This window comes from Hipposideros armiger, unplaced genomic scaffold (genome assembly GCF_001890085.2).
Source record: "Hipposideros armiger isolate ML-2016 unplaced genomic scaffold, ASM189008v1 scaffold_31, whole genome shotgun sequence".
NCBI lineage: Eukaryota > Metazoa > Chordata > Mammalia > Chiroptera > Hipposideridae > Hipposideros > Hipposideros armiger.
Window position 1 is genome coordinate 1,099,109 of NW_017731381.1, and position 21,154 is coordinate 1,120,262.

Genomic DNA, 21,154 nt, shown 5'->3' on the forward strand with positions numbered 1-21,154 from the left:
CGGGGGCAGTATCAAGATTCGCCTGATATTAGGGGAAATCCAGCCCACAAAAAACTTCCCCCATGCTTCCTTGCTCCCTTGTGATTAGAAAGACCATTTCTTTACAACTGAGATGGCCCAAAGAAGCCATGGCCATTTTGAGAAGCTGCCTTCCACCTCTGCAGAAAGCATTAAACAAAAAGCACTGGTATCCCCGGAGTCCCAGATTCACATTCCCCCCTCTTCTGCTTTGTCTGACTTTCTGGCTCTGGGTCTGGACTTCCAGTCATGGAGACAAGGGAAAGGCACAGGTACTCAGGAAACCCTCCAGTCCGTGGAAGCCACCACAGCTGGAAACCACTCAGGCACCCCTCTTGCAAAAATGGTTCTTTTAGATGAAAGTCGTAAATCGCCTCTTGTTGAAGTGACAGGTTGATTGTTTGCTGCCATTGCTTTCTGGAGACGCATACATAGGGAGCCTTCAACCCTCACAACCTGCCGAGGAAGTCAGTCAAATACCAAGATCAGAACCGGATCTGTGCTTAATCACTGGGCAGGAGTGTGGAAAGGAGGCCTGGCAGGGGGACGGAGACCCTGCTAGGGGCCACGCATACCCCTGGTGAGAGCTGGGGCTGCAGGCTACAATCAAATGCTGTCCTGTCTCCAGCTGGAGGCTTTGCATTTCTCTGCTCCAAACTGACTGGGCTGATTGATCCCTGCATTTAAATCTCACAGGCAATCCTGTTACTCTCATTTCCATGTTCCTGAGGTGGCCACCTTACTGCATCCCTCATAAACTGACAATTCAAGAGTAAAGGTTAAAAAATATAATAATAGGAAGGCGAAGAAAGAGGGACTAAAGGGAAATGGGAGAAGGAATGCTAAGAGCAACCAGGGGTGATGTTAGTCCAGACAACACAGTTTATAGAGTCCTAGACATGTGGAAAGCATGGGCCACAGATCCGATTCTGAGCTTCCTAGCAACCATTGTGAAAAGGGAAATAACTCCGTCACATAATTAACAAGGCCTGTCAGCTAAAAGAAAAACCTTTTCCCGCCAAGGAAATGGCCTATTCCTATTATTAAGATGTGGAAGAAAGTTATTCAGGAGTTCCCATGTAGAGGCCACTGAGGAATCTAACAACTGGTTTCCTAGGGCCGTGTCTTATCATTCTTCCTGATGAAAGCCCACAGTATGATGCTGAAGCCCAGTTTAGTAAAAACAGTTCCTTCCTGGTGCATCCTCCAAGGTTAACTGCTACAAAATACCTGTTCGGAGAAGAGTTACTAAGAATAAGCAGGCAAGTGATCAAAAGTGGTCCTTTACGAGTTTAAGAGATGTATAAATGTTTTTTTAATTTTATTTTATTGGGGAACAGAGTGTTTTTCCTGGACCCATCAGCTCCAAGTCAAGTAGTTGTTTCAATCTTGTTGTGGAGGGCGCAGCTCAGTGGCCCATGTGGGGCTCGAACCACAACCTTGGTGTTATGAGCACTACGCTCTAACCAACTGAGCCAGCCGGCCGCCCCAATGTATAAAATTTTACCACTGTGCTTCCTGCACGTCGGCAGCTGGATCCAGAGACTTGATCAGAGTTGGGTTCAATCCCTTCGGCTAGATTCTCGGTGGGTTTGTGAAATACTAGATGCCAATGAGTATGAATTGTCAACAGCTACACACGGAAATAGGGATGGATTTCACCAACACAACGTTGAACAAAAGAAACCAGGCCCCCAAACGGTATGCATTGTATGATTTCAAATAAACAAAGCTAATATATGCTGAGGTCAGGATAGCAGTTAACTTCGAGAGGTCATGACAATGAAAAAGTGTGAGGGCTTCTGGGATGCTGGCAATGAGGGTTGATGACATGGATGTGTTCAGGTTGTGAGAATTCTTGCGATATGAGCACTTTTCTCAATGTATGTGACGCTTCAATAGAAAGGTTTTTTTAAGAGGTATTAGGTCATTATAATACAAATTTTATATTAGGGGTGCTATCAGCGGGGACAGGGCCTCAGTCTGTGACCAGAGTTAGAGCTCTTTCTAAAGGCTGGAGTCTGGGCTCAGCCAGGATAAGATTCAGTGTGGACGCAGGGTCAAGACCCACCTGTGGTTGGATCCAGGCTCTATCACTCCAGGTCTTCAGCTTGACCATTGCCATTCCAGGGTCTGAACACTTAATGTCCCTACTCGATAATTGCAAGTGAGGAGCCTGTTGGATAGACCTGCCTGCACGGTGAATGGCCCTGAGCTGGGGCAGGTGGGAGATCACAGCTCAGAAAAGGACTGGGAAACAGCAGACAGTGCATCGAGTGGAGCAGAGCTGACCATTCTGGGACTGGTTCCAGGCCCCATGGAACAGTGGGCAGCAGAGGGGACCACAGAGGCAAGGCCAGCTCAGAAGCCCCCAGCTTTGTCCCTGTCTCAGTCAGCATTATTTCATCCATCCATCCATCCATTCATTCATTCATTCACTCATTCACTGTTTAATGAGCTCCTGCTCTGGGCCAGGCACTGAGGATTCAAATAGGGCAAATGGGCCACAGTCCCTGTCTTCACAGAGCTCATGTCATACTCACACCTCCTCTCTCCTTTTCTGGCCTTTCTGAGCCCATCTCCCTGCCCAGTATCCACAGCGCCCTCCAATCCCAGAACAGCCTCCATCATTGGAATCACCTCCCCACCAGCCCCTCTGCCAGGACCCCCCTTTTTTTGTTTGTTGTCTGTCCTTCCCACTAGGATGAGCGTCCAAAGGGCCGGGGCCTCATCTGTCTTCTAGGTCCTGGTGTTCTCAGGGTCTGGCCCAGAGTAGATGACCAATAAATATTGGTTGAGTGGCAGTGGAATAGCAATGAGGTGGTCACACCATCCCCACAGAACAGAGCAGGGGACTCCTTTGGGTCTGGGGCACCAGACTTTCCAGACCTTACAATTTGGGATGAAGCCTCTGACACGGCTATTTGTGAGGTGGGCACCTGAGTAGGACTGAGACCTGGAAGTTTCAGGGCTGGGAGGGCTGCAGAAGAACTTGCTGTCAGCCCAGCACACGGACCCCCGGGCAGTTCCACTTCTCCTTTTTCAAAAGTAAAAAAGGTGGGGGAGGGAAGGAGCAGGCTTCCACAACACACTGATAGGCCCAGGGAACTGGCTATAGGAGCAAGAAATATGAGGCAGCAGAGGCTAAGTAGGAACCAGCTAGGGGTGCCCTGTCTGCCTCCACCTTTAGGCAGCCTACCAGCCACCTACCAGCCTTGGCAGATAATGAAGGGCAGATAATGAAGACCAGCTGACGTAGGGCCTGCTAGAATCCTGGGAAAGAGACCTGGACATGACTTTGGGGAAAAGACGCTGGAGGGAAGGGGGCGGAGAGCTGAAACTGCAGGCAGACACTCCCTGGAGGAGGTAGGAGGGACTGACAGCCTGAGACTCCGACTTGGACAGCCACGTGGATGCCGGCAAGCTCCCTTGGACCGTCAGAGGACCAGTTTTATCCCATTTCCTTGGGCACCAGAGATGGAGGGACTAGGATGGGGCCTCTAGCCCCAGGGTCTACATCCTACTGCCCCAGGTATGTCCAATCAACATGTCCACATATGCTGTTCCATGGAGGTTAGAGTCCTGTCAACTAGAATTTTCTGCAATGATAAAAATGTTCTATAGCTAGCTAGGTTTTCCCATATGATAGCTATTAGCCCCACAGGTCAGTAGCTACCACAGTGGACAGCACAGCCCTGGACTCGTGTGTAAGATGTGCAAGGCCACCTCCCCCTCCATCCATTGTCTCATGTCCAACTCTTCGTCTCACGCCTCCAGCTATCAGTCAAAAACTATGTTGCAATGGATGTGAATTTCACAGGCTATACACTCATGTAAAACAAATATATAAAATGTTTAATGTTTGTAAAACTGAGTGTAATGCCCATCCTGCCTAGTGCCAGAGATGTACTCTAAATAAATTCAGGTGAACGGCAGTCAAGTGAGGGTTTTCTCTGTCCTTTTTTCTCAGAGTACAGCTAAGTCTCAGGGCAGGGCAGAGTATGTAGGTGTCACCCAAGCATTGGGAGAGGAGACATTTGGTTCCTGAGGGGCCACTGTCCATGCTGGCATCCAGCTATTAGTCCATGTCCTATTCATTCAATCTCTCCTTTAACCTCCAAACTTCACCTCTGGGTTCTACTATGCCTACCACTCCTGCCGGGGCAGGTACAGACGCCCTTCTCAAAGACCTATCTCATCATCTAACTCTACTGTCCCCCTGCCACATACTCCCATACTTTCTTCCCTTGTTAATATTTATTGACTACCTCCTATGTACCAGGCATCTTCCAAGCACTTGAAAATCATTAGCCCATTTAGTCTTCCCAACAACTCCCTGAGGTAAACACTGCTATTATTCTCATTTTGCAAATGAGAAACTGAAGCAGAGAGAGGTAGCATGAAATAAGCACACACAGAAAGCTAGGCTTTCAAAAACCAATATTACATATGCAGCATGCCGCAATGCTAGGTCTAGGAATCGATCCCAAAAAATATGCTGGCAAAAGTCTGAGCATTTATACACAAGACCATTTGTTATAGCACTCTTTGTAATAGCAAATGGCTACAAACTACCCAAATGTCCATCAACAGGGGAGTAAGTGAATAAATCATGGTACATTTATACAATGGAGTACTATGCAGCTGTAAAAAGGAACACGAGCTAACTCTATACACTGTCATAGAGTGAACTTCAGAATATATTGTTAAATGAAAGAAGCATATATGGTATGCTACCACTTATATGAGAAAAATAGGATATAAATACTATAAATATGCATATATGCTTATATGTTTTAATTAAAAAAAAACTTTTCAAAAAAATGAATACCTATGAACAGGGAGAGACTAGAGTGGAGGGGACAGATATAGAAGCTAGGTTGACCTGAATATACTTTATTTTGAAGATTTGGCTATGGAAAGTTTTGAAAGTTCTACATAATTATTAAAGCAAAAGTTAATTTTAAATGAAGTAATCCCTGAAACTTGAAAGCAAATTGAAACAGATGTATCAAACTTTGAATTAAATTGAGAATGCAAACACTCAGAAAGTAATTATTTTAAATGACATTAGATGCCGTCATTTGGTTATACATTCCCATCAGGACTCAAAGGGCAAGAAGAACTGAAAAAAAAAAGTTTTTAATCTTAAAATATTTTGGTAATCATATTATTATTAAAAACTGTTATTTTATCTATCATAGGATAAAGCAAATAAATCTAATGTTATTGCCATTGGAAACCAAGACTCTCAGCCTAAGGAAAAAAAATACAAATATAAAATCAAAGAAGTTAAGAAAAAACTCTGTAATCCAAATTGAAGTTGAAAATAGCAGTGTAAACTCAAGGCCTCTTAACAATTCTGATTTCTATTCACTGAAGAGGCCTAGAAACAATTACCAATGCAGTAGCTATGAGCACGCACCCCTACAGAAAAGACAGTGAAATATCTAAATACCATTTCCTGTGAAAGGAGCAGGACTCTTTGAAGAAGTGGGTGATTCAAGATCTGGAGCAAAAGGAATGTACAAGATGAACCTGGAACATCTTGCCATTCCAGAAAGTAAGTAAGGTACAGAGTCACGTCAAAAGGGCTCAGAATCGGGGCCGGCCGAGTGGTGCGTTGGTTAAGAGCTGGCTTGGGACGCCAGAGGGCCCCGGTTCGGATCCCACATATGAGGGCCAGTGACACTGCCCTCTACAGCTAAGATGCTGAACAACAGCTGGACCTGGAGCTGGGCTGCCGTGGGTCACAGGTGACGGAGTAGGCTGCAGTCCCCTGCTGCAGTGGGCTGCCATAAGTTACCATGTGCAGCCAGCAGCCAGCATGAGCGGCCAGCAGCCGCCGTGAACGGCCGTCCAGAAGCCGGCAACTGATCTGCCTCACCCGGGAAGAGCGCAATGATGGTGCCAGCTTGGGCCAATCACTCAAGATCTTCAACAACTAGACTGAAAAACAAAACAACAGCAACTTGTCTGTACCCCTTCCCCCGATTTCCCAACGCTGTTGTCCTCCCTCAATTCCCAAAAAAAATCTTTTTTTAAAAAAAAAAGGGCTCAGAATCCAATTTGAAGAGGCTCTAGCTGGCCAAAGATGAGACAATTTGAGCATCAATAAGGCTTAAAAATCAAGCAGGTTTAAAATCCATGTTTATAATGATATCCAAAAGAAGAAAGAGAAAGAGAGAGAGAGAGAGAGAGAGAGAGAGAGAGAGAGCAGGAAGGAAGAAAGAGAAAGAAAGAAAAAGAAAACCTCAACTGGTTCCCTTTCAACATGTTAGGGAACTGACTCATCATTTGGAAAATTGCTAAATAAAGGAAAAGAATGAACCATTTTTTTCCACTATTTCTATATGAACTGAATCTCATAAGCAAATAATTGGTTAGAGAAAGTTTCTCTTGACAGGAGTATTTCTGCTAGTAAATGAAACCATTTTTTAACAAATTAGAATTTTGCATTTTATATTTTGCAACCTTTAACCAAACAATAAATTTAGGCCACAATCATCAATGTCTAGGAACTTCACAGAGAGACAAATATACATGGTATGCCTCCTGGTAGAGATATATGAAGTCACCTGTGAAGTATTCTTGCTAAGAACACATTTAACCTGACTATTAAGATACTAGTCACATTAAATAAAGGATCATGATACCACAGGGATGCAGTCAGCAAAATCCAGAAGGTAGGAAACCCTACAAGACAAATACTTCATTTCTACAATAAATAAATTGAAAACAGAGCAAGGGATGCTTTTTCCAAGCCCCATCTATTCTACCTCCCACGCTTAGAGAAAGAGATACAGAGGGAAAACCCATAGATTAAAGACACTTAAGAGACATATTAGTCAGTGTAATGTATGGACCTTGTTGGGCTCTTGATTCAAACAAACACATTATATGTTTCAAAATTATGCAAAAATTGGGTATATTTGAACACTGACTGGATGTTTGATAACATTAAGAATTTGTTGTTGATTTTTTACATGTAATACCGGTAACGTAGTTACATGTAAAGTTTTTATCGTTTGGAGAGACATAAGGAAATGTTTACAGATGAAATGATATGATGCCTGATATTTGCATCAAAATAATCCAATAGAGGAGTGAGGTAAGTGGGGCACATAATGAAATCTGTTTATCCATAAGTCAATAGCTGTGGAAGCTACATGATGGGTACAGGCAGGTTCATTACATTATTCTCTCTACTCTTGCATATACTTAAAATTTTCAAGAATAAAAAGTTTTAAGGAAAGTAACATTATTTCTGTTCTTTCTACATTTCTGCTGTAAAAACCACCTCCAAAGCCAAAGGTACTATCTGAGCCTGAGAAAGGTGATGGGATGGAAGTCTTTGTACAAGAAAAAGAAATACATTGGTTAATACTTCAAACTATTTTTTAAATCCAAGGTGACATTCATATAATATAAAATGAGCCATTTTAAAGTATACAGTTCAGTGGCATTTAGTACACTCACAAGGTTGTACAACCACCACCTTTGTCGGGTTCCAAAACATTTTCATTCCCCCAAAAGGAAAACCCATACCCATTAAAAAATCACTCCTCATTCCCCCACTTCCTCAGCCCCTGGCAAGCCCCTATCTGCTTTCTGTCTCTATGGACTTATCTATTCTGGATATTTCATGTAAATGGAATCATGCAATGATGTGACCTTTTTTTTTTTAAGATTTTTATTGGGGAATTGGGGGATGGGAACAGCACTGGGGAATTGGGGGAAGGGGGACAGACAAGTTGCTGTCCTTTTGGAGGGCAGTGTCACTGGCCCTCATATGTGGGATCCGAACCGGGGCTCTCTGGCGTCCCAAGCCAGCTCTTAACCAACACGCCACTCGGCCAGCCCCTGATGTGACCTTTTATTTCAAACTATGTCCAGCCACACATTTACTGAGCTCCATCATGTACCAGGCACTAGCTAAGTGCTAGAGGTAAGATGGTGGAGAAGACAGATGTGAGCACTGCCTTCAAAGGAGCCTATGAGACAACCACTATGCAAATAAATACAAACAATTAACCCTCTAATTACACACATAGAAATGCTGCAGAGTTGAAGAACACCATCTGTGGGGAAGGTAAAACAAACAGGGACTGATCTAGTTGGAGGAGTCAGGGAAGACTTCTCTAAAGAGGTGCCATGTATGCTGAGCCTTAAGGAATTACTCGGGGTAGTCCACAAGGAAGGAGGAGGAACAACCTTGCTCGGCCAGGTTGGGGGGTAGGGACAATGGAAAGTCTAATCAGAGGAGTCATGAAACTTGATTTGCTTTTGCTGTTTTTTTATTGACTAAAGTCCATAGTTTACATTAGGGTTCACTCTTTGTGTTGTGCAGTTCATTGGGCTGTGATATATGTTTAATGACATGAATTCACCATCAGAGTATCATACAGAATAGTTTCACTGCCCTAAAAATACCCTGTTCATCCGTCCCCTGTCCCCCTCGACTGCTGGCAAACCACTGATCTTTTTACTGTCTCCTATAGTTTTGCCTATTCCAGAATGTCATATAGTTGGAATCATATAGTGTGTGGCCTCTGATGGTTTCTTTCACTTAGCAATATGCATTTAAGCTGCCTCCATGTCTTTTCACAGCTTCATAGCTCATTCTTTGCGTGTGTGTGTGTGTAGGGGGGGCGGCGGTTAACATATACATAACATAAATTTTACCACTCTCACTATTTCCAAATGTACAGTTCAGTGGAATTAAGTATATTTCCTTGTTTGTACAACCATCACCACCAACCATCTCCAGAACTTAACTCATCCCTTTTTATTGCTGAATAATATTCCATTGTATGAATGTATCACGATTTGTTTATCCATTCACTGCTTGAGGGATGGTTTGTTTTTAAATGAGACCACCAGCTACCACGTGGAGGACGAATTGGAGGAGGGCTAAGAATGCAGGCAGGGAAGTTGGGGAGATGGCTAATACTGTCATCCAAGCAAGAGGTGAGAGTGGCTTCAACTGGGGTGGTCTCAGTGCAGTGGAGAAAAGGGGGGAAATATGAGAGAATGAGTGGGGCGGAACTGGCAGGACTTGAGGACAGATTAGATGTGAGTGTGGAGGGACAGCGAGGAGTTAAGCATGAGGTTCAGCTTTGTAGCTTGGGCGACTGAGTCCGTAAATATTGGTGTCATCGGCTGAGATGGGGAAATGAAAACAGAAGGAGAGGTTTGGGAGAAGACCACAAATTCAGCTTTGGATCTGATGTTTTGTGTTTAAAGTGTCTGAGAGACAGTTAGGTGGAAATGTGAAGTGCCCCATTTAGCAATATGGACCTGGACCTCAGACCTCTTTCCCCGCCCTTACCAAACAACCCCCCCCACCCCCACTGGCCTTAATTCTATTCCTGAACAGACCAAGTTTTCTCCAGCCTCAGGGCCGAAACATTGCCGTTCCCTCTGCCTGGAACACTTTCCCCCCACATGGCCACATAAATAGCTCCTTCTTAGTATTCGGGCCTCAGGTCAAATATCACCTAATCAGAGACTCCTTCCTCAGGCGCAGACTAAAGGCAACACAAAGGAGTGAGTTAGGGGCCCACGTTGGTCAGATTTTGCTGCAACAATACTGCATAAAAAAATAAAAAAAATTAAAACTTCCAGAAACTTCCAGTGCTTAAAACAGTAAACATTCATTTCTTACCCAGAGGTCTGTGGGTCAGCTAGGGTTCATCAGGGCTCACCTGAACTGGGCTGGGCTGGGCTCCAGGGTCCAGGTGGAGGGCAGGACTGCCTTGTGCATCTTCCATTCTGAATCCAGGCCGGAAGAGCCCCACTGTTGGGTACTTGTGGTTCTAAAGGCTGAGGACAGTTGTTCAAGAAGCACTCGGTGTCTTGGAGCTGGCCCCTGTCACTTCCACACATTCTTTTGGCCAGAGCAAGTCACATGGCTACAAATCAACATCAACAGAGTGAGGAAGTATATTCCTCCCACGGTGAGGAGGGCTGGGGGAAGTAAATATTTGCTCAACAAAAAGCAATCTACCACAGAACCTAATCCTTTTTTTCCTAGATGGCCATGTTTATTGAGTACTGCCCCCACACTCTTAGGAAATACCACCTTGTTTGAATGAATGAATGAATGAATGAATGAGAGAATGTACCTTTCAAGGCAGGAAGATTCTGCTCTCTTCAAATAAGGAACCTGAGGCTCCTAGAAGGGAAGCGACTCGCTCAAGGTCACAGAAACCACCTGTGGCAAGCCCCACCTGTCTGGTTCCTACGCACAGTGAGTGAGGTGGGGAAATGCTATTCTCTGGGCAGGGCTGAGGGTGCTCTATCACCCATTCTTCCCTTTCTCTGAGGCTTGGTTGACATGCATAGAATCAGGGGGCAAGTGCACCAGAGGGTCTCTTTGCTGATTCAACCTCAGGTCTCCCTCCAAAGCCAAGTAGGACTTGGATTTGTTATTTCCGGGTCCCAGAGCCCCGAATGTTAAGTGTGTGCTGAGCGTATGAGTCATCAGTACGTTGGTGACTTTAATTGCTGATTAAGAGTTCTGTCACATTCTGTGTCCCACCCCAACTTTGCCCTCCCCGAAGGTACAGACAGTCATCTCTACTTCTTCAGAGTGAGGCACCCAGCGGAGCTCAAAAACTGGGGAGGGCATGTCTCAGATACACAGTGGCCCCTCTTTCGAAACAGGATTACTTAGACTTCAGCTCTGTTTTATAGCTCTAGGTAACATTTGAACAGTTCACAAGGAGCCTAAATTGCTTCTGTAATCAGAGAGGAGAAATCAGCCTGGAAATATTTTAAAGTTCCCACTAGTGTGTAAAAAACAATCACTTGCTGGTTGGTTGGGAAACTCCTAAAAATCATCGTGCTTCAGAATCCTACTCCCACACATTGTTAGAAGCCTGTTTTCAGAAACTCTGAGTTAATTCCCAACCACTCCTTCAGACAGCAAGCCAGTGAGTACCTACCATCCGCCAAGGGCTAAGTGAGCCACCATGGTGACGAGTGACAAGCTGGGGAACAGGTGGTAATCAAAGTCAGTGAGGTCTGCATTCAAACCATAGCTGACATAGATGGAGCTGGCCCATGGGCCAGACACCGTGCTAAGTGTTCCACATGGATTAACACGTTTAATCCGCACAACAAGTTGATGTGGTAGGAGCTATAATTATCGTGTTTTACAGCTGTGGAAACTGAAGCGCAGAGAGACGAAGGAACTTGCCCAAGGTCACAGAACTAGCAGACGGTGGAACTGACATTTGATCCCAGAGCCTGTGCTCTTGACCGTGACCCCACAGTACCCCCCACTAGGAATCTGCCCAAATTCCACAGGCAGGAAGTGGCAGAATCAGAATTCAAATCAAGCAAGGTTCATCAGCTTCCAAAGAACACGCTCCTAACAGATACAAAGATGTCCGTCTCCTTTCTAGCCCTCCCCATTTCTGAGTCCAACACCAACACCACACCAGTGACCTGGGTCACCTCTCTCAGCCTCAGTGTCCATGGCTAAAATGGGAAGAACACTGCTTACCCCAGGGAGCTGATGAGGCTTGTGTGAGAGGACAGTTCCTCCCATGGAACGTGGTAGGTACTCAGGTAGGATATACCTATGTTCCTCCTGCTTTCCAGGAGCTCGGTGCCGCTGGCCAAGTGGGCACGGGAGCAGGCCCATCCCATGAGCTCTACGTCATAGGGCTGCAGTAGGTGCTATGGGGCAGAGGCTGGGCACAGGATGAAAAGTCAAGGGTTACTGTGTATCCAGAAAATTCAGCTGAGGGAACACTGGAATAAACAACCCCCGGAGGGGTGGGGGGAAGCTTGGTTCGTCATCTTTCCTGTTTTCCCAGACTGGCCCAGTCCCAAAGCCTCTTCTTAATCTTGTCAGGATTTTGGCCCTCTGCCCCAGGAAGGCGCTGCCAGGAGGCCCACAGTGAGCCAAGTCTTCAAGGAAGTGATGTCTTCTGTGGGTCAAGAGAAGGGAAGAGGCTTTCTGGGAGCGAGGCGAAGGCAAGGATAGAACAAGAGGAGGGATCAACAGGCAGTCCCTTCCTTGAACCAGTGGAGAAACTGAGGCTTAGAACAAGCAAGTTTTATGAATTTGCTGGTGGCAGGGTTGGGACACGTAGCCTAGTCCTCGAATAACTTCATATCCGTTCAGCGTCGTTTGTTCTAATGTTGATGAGATGCCATAGGAACTTAACTATTGTTTATATCAATCAGCATATGGTATATTGGTTTTATTATATGTCATTTCACCACAGTTCCAAGAACCTATCAAAGATGTTAAGTGAGGATTTACTGTATACTCCTGCTTTCCAGTCCAGAGTTTTCTCCTCCACAATACCAAATGCTTACCCGCTTCCTTCTGCAGGGCTACCCAGGCAGGAGGAGTCGACTTCACTCCCCCTTTTCCACAGCTTTTTCTAGCAACATCGCTACGTCACTGCACTGGAAAGCTGGAAAACACAGGTGTGGGTCCTGTGGGTACTGCAAAGATCTTGGTGGGCTTGATCACGTAGGAAATGGGGATGATAGACCCTCTGAAACAAAGAACCAATATTCCCTGAGTGCCTATTGTGTGCCTAGACAGTGCCAGGTACATTCAACATGCTACCTCTTCTAATCAACACACTAACTCAGAGAAGTAGGTCACATTCCCATTTTGCAGATGAGGAACCTGGGGCTGATAGGAGGGATGTTTCCTGCCAACTCTACCTCTACCCGGTAACTGTCTTCTGAGCTCCAGACCTGGCTATCCACTCTGTCTTGGGCATCCCCATTTGTATACCCCACACACTTCTCAAACTCACCTTGAACGATCCTAAACTTATCACCTTCCCCTAACCACAGACCACTGCTTTCCCATCACAGCCCCACTACTCAGCAGCCAGGATATCAACCTTGACACAACCCTCTCGCCTGGTCCCATCTCCAAGCAGCAACCTGGACCACTGGTCCCACCTTCAACTCTATTTCCCAGACATTGGATTTCCTTAATTCCAGGGTTTGTAACGTAGTGCGGACTTTTATCATCTCACACCTAGGTGACTCCCATGGCTTCTGAATAGGCCATTTTGTCTCTAGTTTAGCCCCACAGTCATCTATGCCCCCCCCCCGCTCCCCGAACGCCAGGGTAATTTTTCTAAAATGCACATCTTCCGAGTCTTGCCCAACTGAAAATGCTTCAGTGGCTTCTCAATGCCCTCAGAAGAAACCCCCTTCCCTGGGCTTCCCAGGCCCCCTAAATCTTGGCCCTTGCTGTCCACTCTGGTCTCAGGTTGGGTCACTCCTTACCATCTGCCCCCCAAGCTCAGACCTGGAATACTCACAGTTCTTCTTTGGCACATGCTATTGTGTCTGCCTCCCCCTGGCTAACTCCTTCTCATCTTCAGGTCTCAGCTTAGTCACCACTTCCTGGCCACCCTCTGTGAAGCTTAGGAGCTATCATGCCAGTGAATTCCCACAGTTCCCCTGTACTTCCTCCTCTGAGCTACCCGCCCCCTTCCTCTCACATGGCCCTGTAGAGGCCAACAAAGCTTTCACAACAGGCCTGGAATGTTGGAACAACACGCATCAATGGGAACATAATGCATGCCACATGCGAAACTATAAATTTTCTAGTAGCCACATTTTAAAAAGTAAAAGAGCAATACATTTAAATAATGTATTTTAACCCAATATTTCAAAAATAGTATTATTTCAATATATAACCAATATAAAGATTATCAATATTTTGTTTTCTTCTTGTACTAAGGCTTCAAAATCCGGTGAGTTGATTTTTGTGTGTTTTTTTTTCTTTCTATTCACAGGTATTTTATCCTCACAGCAAATCTCAGTTTAGACTAGCCACATTTCAAGTACTCAGTATCACCATGTGCTAATGGCTACAAGATTAGACAGTGCAGTTTTAGCGGACGCTTGAAGCTCACTGGCCTGTGTACTGTTCTGGGGGACACTGATTCTGTCATAGGCATTCTGTAGAAAAAAGGATTCTAAGTCAAATAAGTTTTGAAAACATTGACAAAATGAAACAGGGTTTTTATGCTTCAGGACCTCCCAGAGTCTTATCTGTACCAATGTACAATGAGATACTAGAAACTGACCACAGAGTTTGTAGCATTTACGCAACTCTTTCAAGCTCAGAGCTTATTTTCATAAAGCATTGCTTGGGATTAGTATCCAGTGGAATGTTTCTTGGTAGATGCTGGTTTAGCTACATCCCTGACTCAAGTCAATCCTGGTTCCCCATAGGAAGAACGTGGGGTTCAGGGAGCCCACCTCATGTGCATCTGAGCCTGGCACAGAGGAAGCACCCAAAACCCGATCATTGAATTGGCTGATTCTGGGAAGATGCCGAGGGCAGGACTAGAATTAGTAAGTGAAAACTGCAGCAGATTTGAGCTCAAACAAGAAAGTGTGTGTGTGTGTGTGTGTGTGTGTGTGTGTGTGTGTGTGTGTGTGTAACAGTTTAAAGATAACTTTCCAGATCTGTCTGGGAAATGCAATAGGTAGCCTTTTAAGATGATGATTTCTCCATCACTAGGAGTAATCAAGGCTGGAGTTCTGTATGGTGGGGCAAGGTCTTCCCCAGAGTCTCTAAAGTCTTTTCTTCAGAAAAGGGATGAGAGGATAGGCTAAGCTAGGCTAGGCTAGGCTAGGATAGGATAGGACAGGATAGAATAGGATAGGGAAGGGAAGGAGCAGTGGGCATGGGAACTTGAACTTTTGAGGAAGTGATCAGAACATGCAGACATGTTCTGGGTCCTTTACTAAGAACACACTTTGAAATTCTGAAGGCCCAGTAGAAGATCAGTTTATAACCAAAGCCCCTTTGAGGCTACAGTTCCTTGGTTCAATTCAGAAGATTTTTGGTGCATTTTATAGGCAGTCAACATCTGGTCAATGATAAATTGAATTCATCAATCATCAATCAATCAAAATGTATGTCTGGGGGGTGGACAAGAGGATGGTCTGTTTCTTCTAAAATTGTTTTTGTGTGACGAAACCAGGCAAGACCAATCTGTGCTGTTAGAAGCCATCAGGATAGTGGTTACCTTCAGAGTAATGACAGGAAGGAAACACAAGGGGGGCTTGGGGGGGTGGGGGTGGCCTGGCAAATTCTGCTTCTTGATTGGGTGCAGGCTACACAGATTGGTTCAGTTGATGAAAATTCATCAAGCTGCCTCCTTTTGATATGTGCACTTTTCTGTATGTATATGGCATGTTGCTAAACAGTTTTAGAAATTGTTTCTGTGAGGATATAGAACTCTACCACACTAAGAACAAAAGTGTGATTGTGATTGACCGAACTAAAATTATCAGACTGGTCTGAGATTTGAGCTGAGGAGGAAGAGGTTAACCAATAGCCAGGTGTTTCTTGTGTAGGGTCTGAACAGCAGTTGTGCTGCCTCAGAGGGCAACTCAAGGTTAGCCATGCTTCAGAGAGGCCCCTAACTATTCATAGACAGGCAGTAGATAGATTTGGATCAATCCTCTTAGAGACTCCAGGTGTACGATCAGTAAGATACCTGCAAGTATCTGGAAGCTGGAGCCTTTAAAAGTTGAGTGATGTGTCCCCATGCCATGCATGGTACCCAGCACAAAGTAGGTGCTCAGCTAGGTGTCCCCTCCCTTCCTCTTACCTGGATTTCAGGTACGGCGGTCCCAGGTGTGTGGACTGAGAAAAAGTCAAAGGCATTCTGTAGAAAAAAAGGATTCTAAGTCCAATAAGTCTTGAAAACATTGACAAAGTAAAACGGGGTTTTTATGCTTCTGTCAGAAGGGGCTGGGGTGCCCCACTTAGGGCCAGCAAAGGTCTCAGGGGCTGGCACAGCTGGGCTGAGTGGAAAGGGAAACGAAACCCTTGCATGGCTCACATGTGCTCAAGTAACTGCAAAGAAGCCACCTGTGGTCAGTTGACGGGGTGGATGGGGGGGGAGAACAGAGGGCTTCAGAGAAGTGGGGGAGGTGATAAAGGAGGTGCATTTCAGGCGATAGAAGGGGGGAGGCAAAAAAAAACACCCCAGCAGTTAAGAATAACGGAAAACATACCCCGGTGGGGAGGGGGCTGAGGTAGGTTTCAAGTGGGAAAGGTCAAAGAAAAGAGCAGTTTCGAACAGGCAACACACCATGGTGCCCAGGAAAGAGACCCCGGACTTAGCGCTATGCAGTATTGGCAAAACACCTAACCAAACAGCTCTTTCATCTGTAAAACCAGGACAATAATAGTTCCTTCCTCCTGAGGTTGTTGAGAGGGTGAAATCACTTGATGCAAGAAAAATGTGGTACAAATCTTGCAGCTGCTGTTAATAATATTGGTAAAAATATGGCAGGGAGAAGCTTCTGCTTCTGAAAATGGACCAGATGGACTGATCTGGGAGCCAACAACCGCCAGTACGCTAGAGGGGAGAGGAAAAGGCGAAAAGCCAACTAGAGGAGGAGTTCTTTATTGGGGTGCACGCAAATTCCAATGCAAAATGCAATATTTACAAGGATATGTATTTTTTTGAAGGGAGAAGGCCCGTAGCCCCGCATCAGTTTCTCAAAGAGCCCCCTCCCCGCTCCACCAATAGTTTAAGAATTGCTGATCTAGAGAAATGAAGGGCCAAGGGCTGAGAGAGGGGAGCAAATGAGACAAGAGGCCTACCATCATCCACAGATGGAGGGAGCCACCTCCATGAACCTAAGTCATGGGTTTGGGGGATGGAGGAGAGTCTAGAAAGAAGAGGCAAAGGAGAGAGAGTTGGTTGGAATGAAGACCCGGAGAACCAAGCCAACTCACAATGGGGGTGGGGTGAGGGTGCGGTTAGGGGTTCAGCTTAATGATCACTGTGGTCCAGAGAAGGCTGGGCATGTGGATGGATGGGCAGCCCAACCCAGCAGCCGAAGATTGGCGAATTAGTGAGGCCAACTGCAGATGGGGAGGGTGAGAGGAATAAAGAGACCTTGACTGTATGTCTGCGGAACTGTGAAGGGATTGAGTGGAAAAATTCTTTCCGTTTGCCTGGTGTGATGGGAAAAAACTGTCAGCCAGTGTACAGTTCTCCACCTGAAAAATGCCTGGCTCTGTGGGTGAGAAAACACAAGAAGGGCATTCTGCCAGGGGGAGGAACTCTTAACTGTTGTTCCGTGGCTATTGTAGGGACACCCCAGGGGTGGAGTGGGGTGATCAGAGACTTTGCTAACAGTTGTGGGTTTGTGTCCTGATTTTGGCCATTTCATTCGTTTATTTATGAAAGAAATATTTCCTAAGCACCAACTATGTGCCCAGCTTTCCACATGCAACAAGGAGCAAAAGATGGTCCTGGACCCCAGATTCTTACATCTCGTTGAGTCAATTGACAATGACAGTGAATGATAGGGACATGCAGCTGGTTGCTATGGGAACAGAGAAGCACACTCATACTTCTCCTAGCTTCAGTCTCCTATCTGCAAAATGGGAATCGTGTCGCTCACTCTCAGGAGTTTCCTGGCATATCCCAGGCCTCTGCTTGTCACATGATAGCAGCTCATTGCAGCAATACCACCATAGCTAATGTCTGTTCTGCTGAATTCCTTCCCTGGCACCCGCAGCTGAGTGGTAGAGACACATTCTGTAGGGCTGGACTCTGTCCTATGGGAGGAGAATATCCCCAGGGACCTGGATAAGTCATCCTGAAAAACGAGTTCTCTGAGTCAATCCTTATCCTGGAGGTGAGGTTTGAAGCAGCCCATGGCCTCTTAGAGGGCTGACGCCTAATTCCTGGAATATCAGCCCAGCTGTGCTAGCACTTTGTCAAAGGGATTGGGACGACCCAAAAGGCCCTTAATTAGAAATTGGCAGACCGTCTTATTAGCGTGTCGTGTCCATCATAGAACAAACAAATAAGCAAACAAAAACCCAGGGTCCTCTAGTTACTGCAACATGTTCCTCCTCCTGTTTATAGCTAAATCGCTGAACAACTTGTCAAAACTTGCTATCCTCCAATTCCTCGCCTTCTGTTTACTTCCTAACTCAGGCCCATCCCTAAACTAAGGCTCTCCTTCCAGGCCCTCCCAAATGACTTTATCTAGTCTAATTATTCAGGTATCATCCGATGCCCACAATTTCTAGTCCTGTCCCACCCCCCACCCCAAGCTCAAACCCATGTATCCAACTGCCAACTGGACATCTTGACTTGGCTAACCCACAGACAAATCAGACAGAAATATACAGAGCTGAACTCATCACCTTTTCCTAAAACAGGTCACCCCCAAGTGTTCCCTCCTTTGCAAAGGGCGTGTCCATCCATATCCTTGATTCCTCCCCTCTTCCTTTCTCTGACATACATACTTGGTCACGAATATGACAACCCTATGTCATGAACATCCCTCAAACGCATACACTGTTCTCCATTCTTGCAGCTTTTTTGCTGGTCAGGGCCATCAGCACCATCATTTTCACCTAGATGACTTCGTCCTCCTTAACCGTGCTCTAACAAGCCTCCAGTCTTGACTACTTCAAATCCATTTTCTACATTGTAGGTAATAGTTACTAAAGTGCATATTATGTCCCTCCATGGCTGAAAACTCACCAGTGGCTCCCCATGGTTCTCAGGATAATTCCAAACTCCTTAACCAAAAGACTCTGCACAAGTTGGGCCTTGCTTACTCCTCCAGCCTCAACTCTCACCACCCCTCCTCACACTTTGCTCCTCAGCTGTACTGAATTACCAGTAGCTCCCCCAGTGAACCCTACTCTACCCAATTTCCAAGTCTTGGCCCATCTGTTCCTCGGCCTCTAGTGCTCATCTCCCTAATTTGCCTTCTTTGTCTTCCCTACCCCTCACCTGGCAACTTCTGTTCCCACTTTCAGGCCTCAGTTTAAATGTTATTTCTACTTGGAAGCCTTGTTAGACTCCTCAATTCTGGGATGGCAGGTCCTCTGAAGGGCCGCTATAGCAAACATACTATCCTTTATCCAAAAGCACTTGTCCTAGTAAGTGGCAATTCCTTGTCTGGCCCACCAATCAGGCCCTTGAGGGCAAGGACCTTGTCTGTCTAGTTCACTGTTGACTCCCTAGCACCACGCATGGTACCTGGCTCATCATGTGTGTGTGTGTGTGTGTGTGTGTGTGTGTGTGTGTGTTTGTGAAGCAGAGAAACCAGGGAATGGGCAGATGCAATGAGAACCTTGGGGAAGGTGGCATAGGCCCTCAGAGGTAGCAGCCACTAAGAGGACAGGAGCAACTCAAGAGGCTCCAAGGCTTTGAGCTGGTGTGACTAGGAGCAGGTAGAGCTATTCACCAAGCAAGGATGGTAGAAGGGAAAGGTAGGTTCAGGGACAAACCTGAAATCAGGAGCAGAGGACTGTGAGGGCCATCAAGTGGACATATGCAATGGGCAGATGGGTAGGTATTTCCATATCTCCAAAAAGAAGTCAAGGCTAGAGACATCCATTTGAGAGTCGATGTCTACAGAAGTCAATAGAGAATCCATAAAGCTTCCAAGAGGAGTGTGTAGAGAGAGAAGGTGGATGAGATAAGCTTTGGAAATGCTTACATTGTTCTGGGAGAAGAGGAGAAGGCAGAAAAAAAATGGCTTTTGCAGTGGTAGGAAGAAAACCAAGAAAACTCATGGTCATTGGAGGCAAAAGAAAAGGACCCACGGAATGGGCCTCCACATCATTAAGTGCTGCAGAAAGGTGGAGGAGAATAAGGCTACTCTATCTGGAAATGGGGCAGTCTCTGATTAGAATAAAAGGCACATCAATTGTGATCCAGGGATAGGACATAAGGCAGGGAAGGCAGCAAATGCAGAGAATACTTTCCAAATATTTCAAACAAGGTGAGGGAAACTACCCAAAGGACAATTTGGGAGGCAGCACTGAGACTCGGAGACTAGGCTCCATAGTCAGATTGCTTGGGTTCAAATCACAGCCTCAACACTCAATAGCTATGTGACTTGGGGCAAGTTAGCTTAATCTTCTTAAGTCTCGGTTTTCTGGTCTGTAACATGGCGGAACTAGTAGTACCTGCTTCATATGGTTATTGCAAAATAATGGAGGTGAAGCACTTAGGACAAGGCAGAGCACATGGTAAGTAATCAATTAGTGTGAAATGTTATTTTTAATAAGGTCAAGGGGAGACATTGGGAGAGGGAGCAAGTGGAGAAATTGCTGTGCAGGGGGAAGAGAAGATTCTGGAGTGAGCCAGGCTCTGGGGAGGTGAAGGGGATGGGATTAAGGATTCAGAGGGCTTATTGGGGACACAAGGAGGTAGATCTTTCCTTTTCTTTTTTTTTAAGATTTTATTGGGGAATTGAAGGAGAGGAACAGCGTTGGGGAATCGGGGAAGGAGAACAGACAAGTTGCTGCCCTTTTGTTCTTCAGTCTAGTTATGGAAGATGTCGCTTCACTGGCCCATGTTGGTATTGTGATCATCTCACTCTTCCCGGGTGAGGCAGTCGCTTGCCGGCCATTAGATGTTCACTCACGGGTGGCTCACGGCAGTTCACACTGCCGGCCAGCCCCACTGCAGCCTACGCCGTCGCCGGCGACTCACGGCAGCCCATCTCCAGGTTGAGCTGTTGTTCACCATCTTAGCTGTAGAGGGCGCAGCATCACTGGCCTTCATGTGGGATCCGAACCAAGACCCTGCTACTCAGAGCTGGCGTTCCAAGCCAACTCCTAACCAACGCGCCACTCGGCCAGCCCGAGGTAGATCTTTTCAAAGCCTGAACTTGGCTAAGCTTTGTCGCCTGCTGGTTATTAAGTGAGGCTGTGACTTCTTTTCCATTTTCTTGGGGAGTCATGCTAAGTCAGCTTGGGGTTTCTCTCACTCCCACAATTTTCTAGTATTTCCCGGTGCCCCGGTTCCTGCCTCTTTGCCTCCCCTGTCCACTGGCTCTCAAGTTGAAGGCAGCTGGATGTGAGCAGCAGCAGGACATGCCAGCAGCATACCCTGTGAGAGGGAGATTTAGGGAGAGCTGCTGTCATAACTCATCCTTGGGCTGTACCCTGGACGCTGGACAATATCCTCTGTCCCCTTGACAGTCTGCATCTTCACAGTCATTCCATGGTTAGTGGAGCTTCTGAAACACCTGCAATGGTCTCCATGGGCCTCCTGACTGGTCTGCCAAACTGTCCCGACTCTGCTGCTCATGGTTGTCCTCATATCTGCTCAAAACCCTGGCATAG

At 46.1% G+C, this 21,154-nt stretch overlaps 1 long non-coding RNA gene across 2 annotated transcripts; it reads right to left on the reverse strand.

The window, feature by feature from the left end:
• Nucleotides 1–9,380: 9,380 nt before the first annotated feature.
• LOC109379889 (uncharacterized) lies at nt 9,381–13,414 on the reverse strand. 2 transcript variants are annotated; one of them, XR_002123303.1, is made up of 4 exons: nt 13,329–13,414; nt 12,355–12,539; nt 9,726–9,932; nt 9,381–9,610 (listed from the first exon to the last, which is right to left on the reverse strand). It is a non-coding gene; the product is annotated as an uncharacterized LOC109379889 (long non-coding RNA). The 2 variants fall into 2 exon arrangements; XR_002123304.1 differs by having other exon boundaries at nt 11,531–12,539.
• Nucleotides 13,415–21,154: the final 7,740 nt, after the last annotated feature.